This window comes from Toxorhynchites rutilus, chromosome 3 (genome assembly GCF_029784135.1).
Source record: "Toxorhynchites rutilus septentrionalis strain SRP chromosome 3, ASM2978413v1, whole genome shotgun sequence".
NCBI classification, from domain to species: domain Eukaryota; kingdom Metazoa; phylum Arthropoda; class Insecta; order Diptera; family Culicidae; genus Toxorhynchites; species Toxorhynchites rutilus.
In genome coordinates, this window is record NC_073746.1 from 140,307,056 (window position 1) to 140,324,555 (window position 17,500).

Sequence of the window (17,500 nt, forward strand, 5' to 3'; positions counted from 1 at the left end):
ATTTACCAATTTAACTATATGCGCTGCTTAGGTAGCGTATATGCGTAATGGTGTTTTTCGGCCTTCGGTGGTGGAAAAACATTGAAGATAGTCAAACGTGCGAAGGCCCCGGCGCACGGCTTGATGAACACACGTCCCAAGATGAAAGTCTTTGTGTGTTCCATCTTCTCCATACATGAGATTGTTCTTATAGGCCTCAAATGATGTGTGACTGGATTCCCTGAGTAGCTGCGAGCGAAAAGGGATGAGCCCAGCACGTAGAGGTGGTGCGCGTTTGCGTGTCCACCGTGTTGCGTGGCATCTGGACACCTGAGACCTCCTACAAACGATAGGTTTACAGGCTGGGAGTTGCGAGTTGCAGAGAGGTGTACACTTCGATCCTCTCAGACTACCCATGCTTGAAGGTTGGCCTTGTACGTGTACGGTTGTTGTGTTTGAAAGAGAAGTCCTACTGTAGCTTAGTGCTGCATGTGGTGACTTCTCTTTTTTTTATTTAAACATTTTCGGGCACTTGAAGGTCCATGCCGAGTGTCGGAGATAGGCATGTGGATGGGGTACGTGTACGGTTGTTGTGGTTAGAAGAGAAGTCCTACTGCAGCTTAGTGCTGCATGTGGTGACTTCTCTTTTTTTCATTAAAAAATTTTCGGATGCCTGAAGGCATGTGGATGGGTCACATTCGACTGCAACGTGGTGCGTGAGCGATGATATGTGCGGGTAGTCACACTGATCGCGCATAGGATGGCTTCTATTGATTTGTTTCAAAAGAACCTTCCTCGAGGTGCACGAACTTTCTCAACACTTGAGATGCCTTATGCTAGACATAAGATAGGCATGTGGATGGGTCACATTCGACTGCAACGTGGTGCGTGAGCGATGATATGTGCGGGTAGTCACACTGATCGCGCATAGGATGGCTTCTATTGATTTGTTTCAAAAGAACCTTCCTCGAGGTGCACGAACTTTCTCAACACTTGAGATGCCTTATGCTAGACATAAGATAGGCATGTGGATGGGTCACATTCGACTGCAACGTGGTGCGTGAGCGATGATATGTGCGGGTAGTCACACTGATCGCGCATAGGATGGCTTCTATTGATTTGTTTCAAAAGAACCTTCCTCGAGGTGCACGAACTTTCTCAACACTTGAGATGCCTTATGCTAGACATAAGATAGGCATGTGGATGGGTCACATTCGACTGCAACGTGGTGCGTGAGCGATGATATGTGCGGGTAGTCACACTGATCGCGCATAGGATGGCTTCTATTGATTTGTTTCAAAAGAACCTTCCTCGAGGTGCACGAACTTTCTCAACACTTGAGATGCCTTATGCTAGACATAAGATAGGCATGTGGATGGGTCACATTCGACTGCAACGTGGTGCGTGAGCGATGATATGTGCGGGTAGTCACACTGATCGCGCATAGGATGGCTTCTATTGATTTGTTTCAAAAGAACCTTCCTCGAGGTGCACGAACTTTCTCAACACTTGAGATGCCTTATGCTAGACATAAGATAGGCATGTGGATGGGTCACATTCGACTGCAACGTGGTGCGTGAGCGATGATATGTGCGGGTAGTCACACTGATCGCGCATAGGATGGCTTCTATTGATTTGTTTCAAAAGAACCTTCCTCGAGGTGCACGAACTTTCTCAACACTTGAGATGCCTTATGCTAGACATAAGATAGGCATGTGGATGGGTCACATTCGACTGCAACGTGGTGCGTGAGCGATGATATGTGCGGGTAGTCACACTGATCGCGCATAGGATGGCTTCTATTGATTTGTTTCAAAAGAACCTTCCTCGAGGTGCACGAACTTTCTCAACACTTGAGATGCCTTATGCTAGACATAAGATAGGCATGTGGATGGGTCACATTCGACTGCAACGTGGTGCGTGAGCGATGATATGTGCGGGTAGTCACACTGATCGCGCATAGGATGGCTTCTATTGATTTGTTTCAAAAGAACCTTCCTCGAGGTGCACGAACTTTCTCAACACTTGAGATGCCTTATGCTAGACATAAGATAGGCATGTGGATGGGTCACATTCGACTGCAACGTGGTGCGTGAGCGATGATATGTGCGGGTAGTCACACTGATCGCGCATAGGATGGCTTCTATTGATTTGTTTCAAAAGAACCTTCCTCGAGGTGCACGAACTTTCTCAACACTTGAGATGCCTTATGCTAGACATAAGATAGGCATGTGGATGGGTCACATTCGACTGCAACGGTGTGCGTGAGCGATGATATGTGCGGGTAGTCACACTGATCGCGCATAGGATGGCTTCTATTGATTTGTTTCAAAAGAACCTTCCTCGAGGTGCACGAACTTTCTCAACACTTGAGATGCCTTATGCTAGACATAAGATAGGCATGTGGATGGGTCGTATTCGACTGTAACACGGTGCGTGAGCGATGATAGGTATGGGTGGACATATCATTCGCGTGTAGGATAGTAGATGCTGAGCAAATCATAAACTTTTGAAACAGCCCAATAGCGATGCCCTTGGAAATTCCTATGGTGTGGCTATTGGTGTGTTGCAAAAGTTTTGGAAAGGATGGATCAATACTTATGCACTGCTTTCGGGGCCACATGTATATATTAAACAGTGGTCGGTAAATGGCTGAATACAGCGAACATATAACTCATTATGATGATCCATTTATGATGGTAGCCTATGATTCAGCAACTCCTATCTCTACCTCCCCGTGGTACCGACTGGGATACGAGCAACCTTCGGAAAGATCGAGTAACCAACCTCGGTGGGACCTTAGGTCGTATGCAGACAGAGAAGGGGGCACTCGGGCCCCAAAGCTTAAGGTGTGTATACGATCCGTGCCGATAGCTGAATGGTGGAAGGGGCGATACAAATATGAAGCCGCGAACGGACCCTGTGGGGTACCGGGGCAAACCTCACAGTAATGTTGCCCTTGCTGTGGTATGGCAGGGTAGTCCACAGTCGACCATATATTTTCCCTAGCGACTCGTGGGAACCACATGAAAAGCAAAACCAACCCAATGCGAAGATCGAAGCGTATTCATCACCCTAAGAAGTGTCCTTGTTGTGTTAACTCAGTGGCATCGTCGTCCTCATCGTCGTCCTCATCGTCATCATCGTCCTCATCATCATCGTCCTCGTCCTCGTCCTCGTCCTCGTCCTCATCGCTATTCCCTTCTCCGGTTATAGATATAAATCCGGATGAAGAATCGAAGAGCGAGCAGCAGTGGTCTGACCACCCATTAGCACCGTCATCGCCATCCGAAATGACACAAGACCCACTGTACGAAGAATCGAAGAGCGAGCAGCAATGGTCTGACCACCCCTTAGCATCGCCATCGTCATCCGAAATGACACAAGACCCACTACACGTGGAATCGAATAGTGAGCAGCAATGGTCTGACCACCCCTTAGCAACGCCACCCTTATCAGTATCATGGGAACCACTAGCATCGTCATCCAGAGTGATGCAACTACCCCAGTCCCCTTCTGTAGACATAGAGTCGTTTGATACACAGCAGACGATCCAATTAGACTCTCTGAAAGAACTCAGAGTTGTCCTAGAGCCTAGTCAATATGATATACAAACCATAAGACTATCTAGAACTGAAACAAGAATGTTCATCTTGCACCACTACGACATGGGTGATTCAGTGTCGGACACCCTCTTGGCATTGAATTCCACATATGGACAAACTGTTACTCGTAGAACGGTTACGATGTGGTACAAAAGGTTCGATACCGACAGGAACTGCGCGGATCGTCCACGCAAAGGCCGTCCGAAGGCAATCGATAACACAGCAACACTGCTTGCTGATGTGAAACAAAACAGCCAGCAATCTACGAGGTCTATGGCCCAGAAATACAACTGTTCGGCAGCGACTGTTATGCGAACGTTGCATAAACTAAACTATGTGCCAAAAAGAATGGGATACCACCCACACAAGCTAGACCCAGTCAACCTTGCAAAGCGGGTGAAACTAGCCCAACGACTACTCAGACAAAGTGAACGAGACCAGGGTATGCTCGATAATTTGGTCACTTGTGATGAATCTAAGATACCCATGTTTGCGCCTCACAGAGGCATACATTGGATCGTAAAAGGCGCCATGCCGAAGACAATCGCCAAAGACAGGATGAATCGCAAGTGGAACATGCTCTGTGTGTTTTGGGATCGACGAGGCATTATACACTGGGAATTGCTAGACAATGGTGTATCTGTTAACCGTAAACGATATCAGAAGCAGCTGGAAAAGGTGGCTGGTATACTGGGAGTGAGTAAACATAGGCCGGTACCCCTACTACACGATAACGCTCCGTGCCATAGGGCACATGAAACGATAGATAAGGCGAGGAGCCTGGGATTTAACATATTGAACCATCCTCCTTACTCACCAGACATCAGTCCATCGGACTACCATTTATTCAGGTCATTGAGTAATAAGCTTAGGAATAAACTCTTCAGGACTAAGGACGAGATGAGCGCATTCCTAAAAGAGTTCTTCGATAGCAAGCCTCCTACGTTCTATGCCAGAGGCATAGATTCCCTACCTGCGAGGTGGAAGCGGGTCATAAAATACGGTGGTAAATACTGCTTCTAGGTCAGTGTTATGTCATGTATGTTATGTGTTGTGTATCGTCCAATAAAAAAGAGAGAAGCCCCCCTAAATGTGTGGGGCTTCTCTCTTTTTTATTAAATTCCCCTGCGCCTTAATCTATGCAACACGCATTACATCTGGTTCTACGGCTAAGTCCCAGAAACGAGGTCATAAGTCGAAAAAATTCTAAGTCCGAACAATATTCTAAGTCCAAGAAATATGTTCCCGGATCACCCCCCATCGGAATCCGACCCACACCCGGCACTGGTACTGATTACGGTGTCCCAAGTTGCCCCGATCGAACGAGGTGTCTCTGCTAGCGGTATAAGCTGTGCACCATGTCCTGGAATGCAAAGTAGCATGTTTTGGCAAAGTCCCCCCCCCCAGCACAGCACAGCACAACAGTTTGTTCAATTTCTCACTGCGCGACCCAGCACGCAGTACGTGTAACAATGCCCCATCAGCATCGGCGCGGCACAGTAGCTTGTGCAGTATTGCCCTTGCGATGCGCTATGTGATGGGCGGGTGCGTCGTGTCCCGTAAGAGAGAAGTCCCACCGTGGTAGCTTAGTGCTGCCCGCGCTGGCTGCTTCTCTCTTTTTTCATTAAATCGCATTGCGCCTGGTAGTATGCAATCGTGCGTGTGTGTGAAATCATCCCATGGCCGGGAATAACAACTGTCAAGTGTTGTCCCCCAGCACAACACAGCACACAACAGTCTGCGCGAGCCAACGCCCGCAGTACGCAGCATCGGCGATAAGTACGATAATGCTATAACACCAAGTGCGTGTGTGAAGCCATTCCCCTCGCTGGATATTACTTTACTTTTTTTTATTTCATCCTGCGCCTGGTAGTATGCAACCGCGTATGTGTGTGAAACCATTCCATGTCCTGGAATGACAAGTCTCAAGTGCACAACACCCGCACACCAGCACCCGCAGTACGCAATGTGTAAAACACTGCCCCGCCGACAATAACACTAAGTCCCAGAAAGCGTCCAAGTCCCCCCAGCATACAGCACACAACAGCGCTGCGCGAGCCAACCCCCGCAGTACGCAATGTGTAAAACACTGCCCCGCCGACAATAACACTAAGTCCCAGAAAGCGTCCAAGTCCCCCCAGCATACAGCACACAACAGCGCTGCGCGAGCCAACCCCCGCAGTACGCAATGTGTAAAACACTGCCCCGCCGACAATAACACTAAGTCCCAGAAAGCGTCCACGTCCCGGAATGCAAAGTGTCAAGTGTTGGAAAAGTCCCCCGCACAGCGCACACAACACAACAGCGCAACAGTTTGTTTAATTTGTCACTGCGCAAGCCAGCACTCGCAGTACGCAGTATGTGCATCGGTCCGGCACTGGTATTAAGTCCAATTCGATAACATAATAACACCAAGGCAACATCGAGGGTAAGAATGCGCGTGTCAAGTGTGATGAAAAGTCTCCCCCACACAGCGCACACAACACAACAGCGCAACAGTTTGTTTAATTTCTCACTGCGCGAGCCAGCACTCGCAGTACGCAGTGTGTGCATCGGCCCGGCACTGGTATTAAGTCCAATTCGATAATACAATAACACCAAGCCAACATCAAGCACAGCACAGCACAACAGTTTGTTTTATTTCTCACCCGCAGTATTACATCGACAACGGCGCGTACATGACTATTGAAAAAAAAAAACAACACATTCACACATTGGTCACACATCATCATCTTTACCTACGGGAAAACTGAAACTGTTGGAAAAAAGTTCAACTATTGAAAAAATGTCAACTATTGAAACAAGTAACCAACTATTGAAACAACCAACACCTTAGGCACGGCCCAAGTACAAGTACGAGTTCAATAGTAGGGTTACCCCCCATCGGAATATGACCGACACCCGGCACTGGTACCGATTGCGGTGCGTGAACATTTCCCGACCCAGCATGGTGTCTCGGCTAGCGGTACAAGTCTATCCAAGGCACTCCTATAACGATGCCCCCAGTGTGGTATATACCCATACCGAGGCAACGTTGGTATGACCATGTTTACACTATTGTGGGGAAAGTTGGTGAGTGAAAAGTTTGAGGCATAACTTGCGAAGCTTGTATGGATGTTCGGTAGTACGATGCCGTACGGGTGGGGTCAAGTTACTGTCGGTAGGGTCGAACGTCTATCGAATCCAGTGAGTCTGGTCGGCACCAGGGAGGGTAAACCTTTTGAGCTTGTATCGAATCCAGTGAGTCTGGTCGGCACCCGGGAGGGTAAACCTTTTGAGCTTGTATCGAATCCAGTGAGTCTGGTCGGCACCCGGGAGGGTAAACCTTTTGAGCTTGTATCGAATTCAGTGAGTTTCGTGTGTCGAACCCCTACCCTCACTACGTGGTGAGACGTACGTACTCCAGTGTGTGGTGTCGTGTCGTGCGTTGAACGTCGAAGGGGCATAAGGCGATTGTGGCTTTCTCGTGTGCCATGCGAACCCTGTGCAGTACGGTGTGTCGAACATTGAAATACCTCCCATGTAAGACGCATCGCATCAGTGCAGCTAGTAGCACCACACGGGTAGTTACCGCTCTCTCGCTCCGAGTTTTTTGACGTAGGACTACGTCTTTCATTTCTATACCGGGGTGTAAAACCAAAGTTTCGAGAACGAAAGCGTTACGCTGGAGACCGAGATTTTGAGCGTTAATAGCTCTTAAACAACTGAACGAAATGGTATGATAAACACTTCATTTGAAAGATAAAATGTCTACGCGTCATATACTTGTTACTTTTCATCCAAAAACTTGTTTCAATAGTCTTAAAATTGCTTTCAAAACAGGCTATTGAAATCACCAATCGGTATATAAGCGAGCGCCGCTCGAAAACCCACTCAGTTATGATTGAACAGCGATTGGAGCATGTTGTCGCTGTTGTTGTGAAGCTAATTTCGTTTATCATGAATGCGCTGATGAACGGTGTCACCAAGAGCCTGTTTGTGAACCTAAGGCCAAAAGGGAATCCATCAGGAGGAGAGTGATGCCACGGTTCCGCTTGAAACATCGAAGCAGCCGCCACACACACACACACACATACACGCGCGGAATTCTCGTTGCTATCATCGTTGCTGAAAAATAATCTGCCAGTTCCCCTGGGAATTGAAAAATACATTCATGCGAAATAGTTTATTTTAATGTTTTCTATCCATATAACACTGCAACCAAATACATTTGGTTTTGTTATTTTTCAATCAATCGCAATTAACAGGAAAGCTTCTGAATATTTTTTCCCCATCAGTGGAAATTTTCGTATCCAATATTGGATGCATAACATGAAAAACGGAAAATGTTTCACATCGCGAAAATCAAGTCATTTTCGAGCGATTATTTGCTTTCTACTCATATAATGCTTCGACCAAATACATTTCGTTTTGGATTTTTTCAATCAAGTGCGATCAACGTAAGAATGTAAGAATGTAATGAACGTAAGAATGCGAATGTCTTTCGGCAATTTATTAGAGGTGCAATGAATCTTTAGGAATTCCCGCTCTACGCGCACTGGCAAACAATGTTTACTCAACAATTTCTCAAACTAGAAATGGGTGTTGTGAGAGAGGATTAGCGAACGCGAAAACGACAAACGGGAGAAAGATACGTTTGGTGGTTGAAGGAAATTGGCAGAAAACTTCTTCATTCTATCATTCAAATAATGTGATTCATACCACATCGTTTCGCCAGAAAGAGATTATTAATGCTCAAAGGAGGAATCGAGTCCTCCGAGTAAATTACCCAGCGCAAATTAGAGTCGACTATCGATTGCGGCATTCGTACACAAATAATTTTATAATGCAGTTTCACCAAAGTGATTTCTTCGGATATATTCACTACATCATGTCATGTATTTCATATTCTTCATAAGGAAATCCATATCCATGGCACCTATCGGTAACGAATTATTATCGAAACCACGATTTTCGCTAAATGCTCCTTTCAGTTCGGCCTGTAAAAAACTTTTCTGTACTCTAATCCATCAAATTTGGAGCCCTGAAAAGGGCCGTTGATTATATGCTAAGCTAATATAGCACGCTCTCCTCGGATACGATGGGCCAGCTGGATATCCTTGGGCATGATGTGACGCGTTTTGCATGGATAGCACACAAATTGGTATCTTCGAATAAGCCTCCTGCAGCGTCATAACCGCGGAACTTTGGAAGCGCAAGTCGGTTTTGAAGTCCTGAGCAATTCCACGAACCAAATGCTGCAAAGGTAGCTTGCGGATCAGCAATTCGGTCGATATCTGATAGCGAAGAAATTCATGAGAAGTTCCCGGTCGATAGCGATGTGGCTTCTCCACCTATCCTGCGCTACTGGTGCGCTTATCCGAGCTGACTTCGTGTGCCTTACCACCGAATGACTAACGAGCTGTCTGCGAAAGACTAACGAGCTCGAGTCCTCACGGTGCGAGAGTAGAGTAAGAAATGAACGAAAGCAAAGGAAGCGTCATTTTATAAACCATAAAAGTATAGAATCTAAATCCCACCCTTATTATATTCGTGAGTATACAGTAAGCTTATACAATAAAGAGGGTGGGATTTACATTCGATTCTTTTATGTTTTATAAAATGACACTTCCCTTGCTTTCGTTCATTTCTTACTCTACTCTCGCACCGTGAGGACTCGTTTCATCGGGACTAAGCAGACAGCTCGTTAGTCTTTCGGTGGTAAGGCACCACGAAAGCAGCTCGGATAAGCGCATCAGCCGCAGGAAGCGTGAAGAAGCCACATCGCTATCGACCGGGAACTTCGCATGAAATTCGTCGCTATCAGAAGTCGACCGAATTGCTGATCCGCAAGCTACCTTTGCAGCATTTGGTTCGTGGAATTGCTCAGGACTTCAAAACCGACTTGCGCTTCCAAAGTTCCGCGGTTATGACGCTGCAGGAGGCTTATTAGAAGATATCAATTTGTGTGCTATCCATACAAAACGCGTCACATCATGCCCAAGGACATCCAGCTGGCTCATCGTATCCGAGGAGAGCGTGCTATATTAGCTTAGCATATAATCAACAGCCCTTTTTAGGGCTCCAAATTTGATGGATTAGAGTTCAGAAAAGTTTTTTACAGGCCGAACTGAAAGGAGCATTTAGCGAAAATCGTGGTGTCGATGATAATTCGATACCGATAGGTGCCATGGATATGGATTTCATAATGAAAAATATGAAATATATGACATGATGTAATGAATATATCCCCATATCGAAGAAATCACTTTGATGAAACTGTTTACCGTTTGTCGTTTTTAATTGTTGGGAAAGGGCATTATTTCTGCTGACTAAATTCCAAGAAAAAATCCATTCCTTCTTTAAGCGTGATTCATTCTGCTTCGGATCAACGGAACAGTATGATAATCATTTCATACAAAAGATAAAATGTCCAAGAGTTATATGATTGCTATTTATTGAGTGGAAAAATTGTTTCAATAGCTTAATGATAGCTTCGAAAACAGGTTATTGAAATCATTCGTATCCGTATGTAGCGCGCCCACTTGGAAACCCATTAATCTTATTGGAATGTGAGATGGGGAAGCTCATACTTACGTCTATGCATTATGCTGTACACTACAGACTTTTTTTCTCCGTACTGATTAAGAAGCCGACCGAACTATCGGTCGACAAGTCAGTCTGCAGTCGACGGGGGCTCTTAATTTTGTTTTTGCAGGCCGAACCGAAAAAATTTCAGTCGAGTTAACTCTTTTTTACAGTAATGCTTTTGAATCCGGACACTTTGCATTACATTCAATATCATACCACAGCCATAAATTTTTTTTCATGTTGAATTTATGCGATTAATAGTTGCTAATATAGTTACTGATAGTTTCTTGATAGTTAATTATCAATCGCATTAATTCAACATGCAGAAAATGTTGTGGCTGCGGTATGGTATTAAATGTAACGCAAAATGTCCGGATTCAAATACATTACTGTATACTTACTTCGATGTTATTCGTTTCTCTCTCAGGGTAAGCAACGAATATAATAAGGGTGGGGTTTAGATTCTATACTTTTATGGTTTATAAAATGATGCTTCCTTTGCTTTCGTTCATTTCTTACTCTACTCTCGCACCGTGACGACTCGTTTGTTTGGGACCAAGCAGATAGATAGTTAGTCTTTCAGTGGTAAGGCACACGAAAGCAGCTCGGATAAGCGCACCAGCCGCAGGATAGGTGAAGAAGCCACATCGCTATCGACCGGGAACTTTGCGTGAAATTCATCGCTATCGGAAGTCGACCGAATTGCTGATCCGCAAGCTACCTTTGCAGCTTTTGGATCGTGGAATTGCTCAGGACTTCAAAACCGACTTGCGCTTCCAAAGTTCCGCGGTTATGACGCTGCAGGAGGCTTATTCGAAGATACAAATTTGTCTGCTATCCACGTAAAACGCGTCACATCATGCCCAAGGACATTCAGCTGGCCCGTCGAATCCAAGGAGAGGGTGCTATATTAGCTTAGCATATAATCATCGGCCCTTTTCAGGGCCCCAAATTTGATGGGTTAGAGTTTAGAAAAGTTTTTTGCAGGCCAAACTGAAACGAGAATTTTCGTTTGAATGCCATACAGCATCGAGAAAATTCCGGAAAGATCTAATCGTTGCTGAAAAATAATCTGCCAGTTCCCTGGGAATTGAAGAATACATCCATGCGAAAGAGTTTATTTTAATGTTTTCTAATTATATGGCGAACACAGCGACCAAATACATTTGATTTCGTAATTTTTCAATCAAGTGTAATTAGTTGGAAAGCTTCTGAAGATTATTCTTTCCCATCAGTAGGATATTTTCGTATCTAATATTGGATGCATAACATGAAAAACGGAAAATGTTTCGTATCGCGAAAATTATATAATTTTCAATCGATTATTGCTCAGTCGCCGAAATTTTCATACTCAGAGAGTTCATTCTCCTCTAGTTTGCCTTCCAAATTGCCATCGTAAACCACACCTTCTCTCGATTCAATCACGCACGAAAAGCATACTGAAATGATATTCTGGTGGTGAAACCGATTCATTTTTCGTGAGGCGTCGTGCACAAATTACGTAACGGGATAAGGGAGGAGGGGGTAGATGTTGCGTTACTTTCTGTTTATTAGAGATAGGAAATTGCGTTACGAAAGGGGGGGGGGTGGAGAGGTGGTTCAAAATTCGGATTTTTAGCGTTACGTAATTTGTGCACGACGCCTGAGGACATCGACACGACAACATCGTTACTGAACGAGCTGAACGGCGAGGGATCGAGGGATTCATTACCTGGCCTGACCTGACCTGAAATGCAATCAGTTTGTTTTAACTGTGAGGGAGCGCAGAAAAGCCGATGCTGATACTCTCGTGACCAAGAGAGTATCAGCATCGAAATACGGTTCCTCGGGAAGACATAGAAGCAGCCGCCACACACACATATACACGCGCGCAACTCTTTTCGTTTGCTGGTTATCGAGAGGAAACCTGGAAAGAAATGATCGTTGCTGAAAAATAATCTGCCAGTTCCCCTTGGAATTGAAAATTACATTCAAGCGAGTTTATTTCAATGTTTTCTATCCATATAATACTGCGACCACATACATTTGGTTTTGTGATTTGTCAATCAAGTGCAGTTAGCAGGAAAGCTTCTGAAGATTATTCTTCAGAACAAGGTTTTTTGTATCCAATATTGGATGCATAAAACCTTGAGTCTCCAACGTAACACTCTCGTTTTTGAAGTCACCCAAATATTTATTTATTCATTCATTCAGGATGGATTTAGATTCAACTTCAAACAAATGATCTCTAAATCAACGATAGTCCTACGTCACCCTTGCGGTTATACCATAGATATAACCCACTTCCTGTTTTTTCTCCATTGTTATGCCTCCTCAGCGTATGCTGTAGGTATGCAGTAGGGGAAAAAAAGCGTGCGCTCGCTCGCTCGTCTGTGTGTGTTGGGTCGTTTACATCAATGTGGTGCAGCTACCTCGTGATAAGCGAGCGTGGACATGTGAACAATACCCCCTCTCACGCTTTTATGCGTGCTAGTAATTGTGTATGGGAATCTTTTGGCTAGTGTATGGCTATCGTGTATGCGAACGAGGAACGAATTTACCGAGGATGAACGTTGTGGTGATGTTGTGCGAAGTTAATATACACCCCTATCGAATTGTTTGCGGGCCGGCGTGCCGCGCATCCATCAGTAGATAGTGATAGTGAATTCTGGTTGATCCTACCAGTAATATACGCTTGTCTCAAAGGTTAAGCCATGCATGTCTAAGTACGAACAGATTTAATGTGAAACCGCATAAGGCTCAGTATAACAGCTATAATTTACAAGATCATACAACTAGTTACTTGGATAACTGTGGAAAATCTAGAGCTAATACATGCAAAATGCAGGGACCTCGCGGAACCTGTGCAATTATTAGGCAAACCAATCGTCCCCCTTCACAGGGCCGTGACGCTTGAGTTGAAATCTGGATAATTCCGCTGATCGTACGGTCTCGCACCGACGACGGATCTTTCAAATATCTGCCCTATCAACTATTGATGGTAGTATAGAGGACTACCATGGTTGCAACGGGTAACGGGGAATCAGGGTTCGATTCCGGAGAGGGAGCCTGAGAAATGGCTACCACATCCAAGGAAGGCAGCAGGCGCGTAAATTACCCAATCCCGGCACGGGGAGGTAGTGACGAGAAATAACAATGTGAGACTCTTGAATGATGTCTCATAATTGGAATGAGTTGAGCATAAATCCTTCAACAAGGATCCAGTGGAGGGCAAGTCTGGTGCCAGCAGCCGCGGTAATTCCAGCTCCACTAGCGTATATTAAAATTGTTGCGGTTAAAACGTTCGAAGTTCATTCTTGTCCAGCACGGGTGCTACTCCTAATGTTGGCAGTAGGTCACTGGTATTGCTGCGACTATAAGACTGGGTGCACATACACGGTGGCACTTTGTGCCCTTTATCGGGTGCGGTGTTTCCACCTGCCCAGCTGCGATTACCTTGAACAAATTAGAGTGCTCTAAGCAGGCCACACAACGGCCGAGAATAATCTTGCATGGAATAATGGAATATGACCTCGGTCCTAATGGCTGGTAAAGCCAGGGTACAGCGCAATCCAGTGCCAATTATTGGCCCTTCAGCTTCCGCCCTGGAACTCCTATCCTTACCTCCCCGAGGTACCGGCTGGGGTATGAGCAACCTTAGGAAAGATCGGGTAACCAACCCCGGTGGGACCTTTGGTCGTACGCAGACAAGGAAGGGGGAAAACGGGCCCCAAAAGTTAAGGTGTGATGCGACCCGTGCCGAGAGCTGAGTGGTGGAAGGGGCGATATAAATGAGAAGCCGTTAACGGAGCCTGTGGGGCACCGGGGCGCACCCCACAGTATGCAGCCCTTACCGTGTTACAGCAGGGCACTGACGCGGAGGACCCCACCTTTCCCTAGCGACTCGTGGGAATCACATGGAGAACAATAAACAAAACCAACCAAAACAAAAAACTGTATCGACGATGAGCGGAGTAGGAGGTAAAACTTACCTCAGCCTTACGGCAGAAAAAACCGATGGAAAGATAACAAGAAACCCTTTCTTGATATCAAAAACGCTATCCAAACTAACGAAAGACATATTAGAAATAAAGTACATAAAAAGAGACACAAGCTTTCTGATTGTTCTAGAGAACAACAGAAACGCGGAAAAGCTACTAATGCTTAAAAGCTTAGTAAACGGAGAAAAGATAAAAGTAGAATACCACAAGAACCTGAACATCTCAAAATGTGTGGTCTACAGCGAAGAAATGATGGAAATGGAAACGAAAGAGATACAAGTTGAGCTAGCAGACCAAGGTGTGCTAAACGTACACAGAATCACTAGGAAAAACGAAAAGAGAGAAACGGTTAACACGCCTCTTCTTATCATTACGATCAATAGATCAGAGCCTCCGGAGCATCTGAAATGTGGTCTACTAAGACTTAAAACTAGACACTATTTCCCGAAACCAATGCAATGCTTTAAATGCTACAAATATGGGCATACACAGAAGAAATGCCAAAGAGAAGAAGCAAGGTGCAAAAAATGCTCGAAAGACCATATCAACGCATCTTGTGAAGAACCACCATATTGCATCAATTGCAAAGGGAATCATGGGCCTGGCGACAGAAACTGCCCATTTTACAAACGAGAGAACGATATACTAAAAATCAAAGTATCAAGAAACATACCATATGGGGAAGCAAAAAGAACGTACGTAAACACACAAAGACAAACAAAAAGTTACGCTGATGTAGCCAAAAGCCAAGTTCAGCAAAGATTGGTGGTAAACAATGAGGTCATAAACGAGAATAACGCTCTTAAGGCCCAGATCCAAGAACTGAAGCAACAGATAGAAGAATTGAAATCAATCATTACAGAGATGCAGAAGAACAACATGATAAACAAAATTGTTCAAAACGAAGCCGATCTGATAAAACCTTCAACCAGCCATAGCGCTCATGAGGGCATGAGAACGAGCGAACCTAATAACAAAGCAAACAAAAAACAAAAAAAGAGGAAAGAGAAAAGATCCTCTGACTCCTCGCCTCCGTCAAGGAAAAACAAGAAAAGCGGAAACTTTTCCGATTCCGAAATGTCACAAAGTGACACAACGGAGCTATAGTGAAACCTTTAATATTCCATAATGAGCTATCACAAATTCACAAACGAAACACTAATACTACAATGGAACATCTTTGGCTTCCGAGGCAGACTACACGAGCTACAGCTACTAGTAAACGAACACTATCCATCCATCATTGCACTTCAAGAAACAATGGTACCCAAAATACCGCAAAATGTACTAGGTGGTCAATATGACTGGAAAATATACAACGATCACAGTCACCCAAACAAAAACGGGGTTGCATTGGGAGTACTCCACGACGCACCCCATAAGTGGATAGATGTAAGTGGGATCGATAAGGTGCAAGTCGTAGCAGTAACTATACACCTCCCACTAAAACTTACGATCGCAAACATATATATATCGCCACACTATACAAACATCGAATATGAAAGGGCCATAATTGCAGAAATAACACACATTGCGAGACAACTCCCACAACCGTACATACTAGTGGGCGATTTCAATGCCCACAACGAAAATTGGGGATCATACAAAAACGATACAAGAGGCAATCTCCTCCTTGAGGAGACAGATAAACATCGATGGAAAATACTAAACGAAGGTAATCCGACTAGGATGCACCCAACCTCTGGTAAACCATCGGCAATAGACCTGATGATAGCCTCGCATAATTTGCCCAACAGCTATTTATGGAGAACTGACGAAGACACAAGAGGAAGCGACCACTTCCCTATTTTACTACAAAAACATGGCCAAACAACAGTACTTCCCACAAGAAGGAAAAGATGGGTAACAGAAGCAGCTAACTGGAACAAATATGAGAGTGAAATCGAACGTGCCTTAACAGGTATAGAAAGTATAGACCCCCTGGGACTAACAGATATCATAACAACTGCGGCTAGCAAAAGCATGAGGAAAACAACTGGCTACAAGCCAAAGAGAGAGGTCCCATGGTGGACCAGCGAAGTACACCAAGCCATAAAAAGCCGTAAAAAGGCACTCAGGAAGTTGAAGAACTCCAACCCTTCCTCACCTGAATACCAGGAAAACGCGAAAAAGTTCAGAATAGAGAGAGCAAAAGCAAGAACCATAATAAAGGCGGCAAGAAAAAAGAGCTGGGAGGAATACCTAGCAGGGATCTCCCCAAACACAAGCAGCTCCAGCATGTGGGCTAAAGTTAGAGCATGTAAAGGAGAATACAAATGTGAGAGAATAATAATGAATATTGACCAAAAAATAACAGATGACAATAACATCATAACAGAAGAACTTGCCAAGCACTTCACTAAAGTATCGTCAGATGAGGTCTACGAGACCTCCTTCAGAAACTTCAAAGAGAACGAGGAGAAAACAGTGGATATAAAAATAAGTGAAAATAATGAAATTTACAACAGAAGCTTCGACATGAAAGAACTCCTATGGGCACTGAACAGTGCCACAGGAAAATCCCCAGGTGAAGATAATATAACCTATCCACTACTACAAAATCTTCCAATTAAGGGTAAAGCTATACTACTAAAAACACTTAACGAAGTATGGCATACCGGCAAAATACCAAGAAAATGGAAAGAAGGTATTATCATACCCATTCCCAAAGTAGGCAGCAACACCATGAACCCAGATGGATATAGACCTATAACCCTCCTTAGTTGTGTGGGCAAAACATTAGAAAGAATGGTCAACAGAAGACTCATTGATGAGCTAGAGTACAGAAACCTGTTAAACGAAAGACAACATGCTTTTAGAAGAGGCAAAAGTACAACCACCTACCTAGCACACGTCGAGAGTATAATTAATACAGCCACAAGGCAAAATGCCCACCTAGACATGGTCTCGCTGGACCTGTCCAAAGCTTTCGATAGGACGTGGAGACTACCAATCTTAAAGCAAATGAAAGTATGGGGTTTTGACGGTCGCATTCTGAGCTTCGTTAAAGACTTCCTGACCGATAGGAAAATTAAAGTGTTTTGCAAAGGAGCATTGAGCTCATCTAGAACCCTACAAAACGGCATACCGCAAGGTTCAGTCATGTCAACAACGCTATTTTTAATAGCTATGGAGTCCCTCTTCGAAAGGGTACCAAATAACGTGTCTCTGGTGGTATACGCAGATGACATTACACTTATTAACTACGGTGAAACGCCAGGCTGGAATAGAAGGAAAACTCAAAGAGCGATCAACCACATACAATGTTGGGCCGATGAAAGGGGATTCAAGATTAATCCCCAGAAATCAAAACTAGTACATATATGCAGAAGACGACACCATAGAAAGGCCCCCTCGCTCCATCTG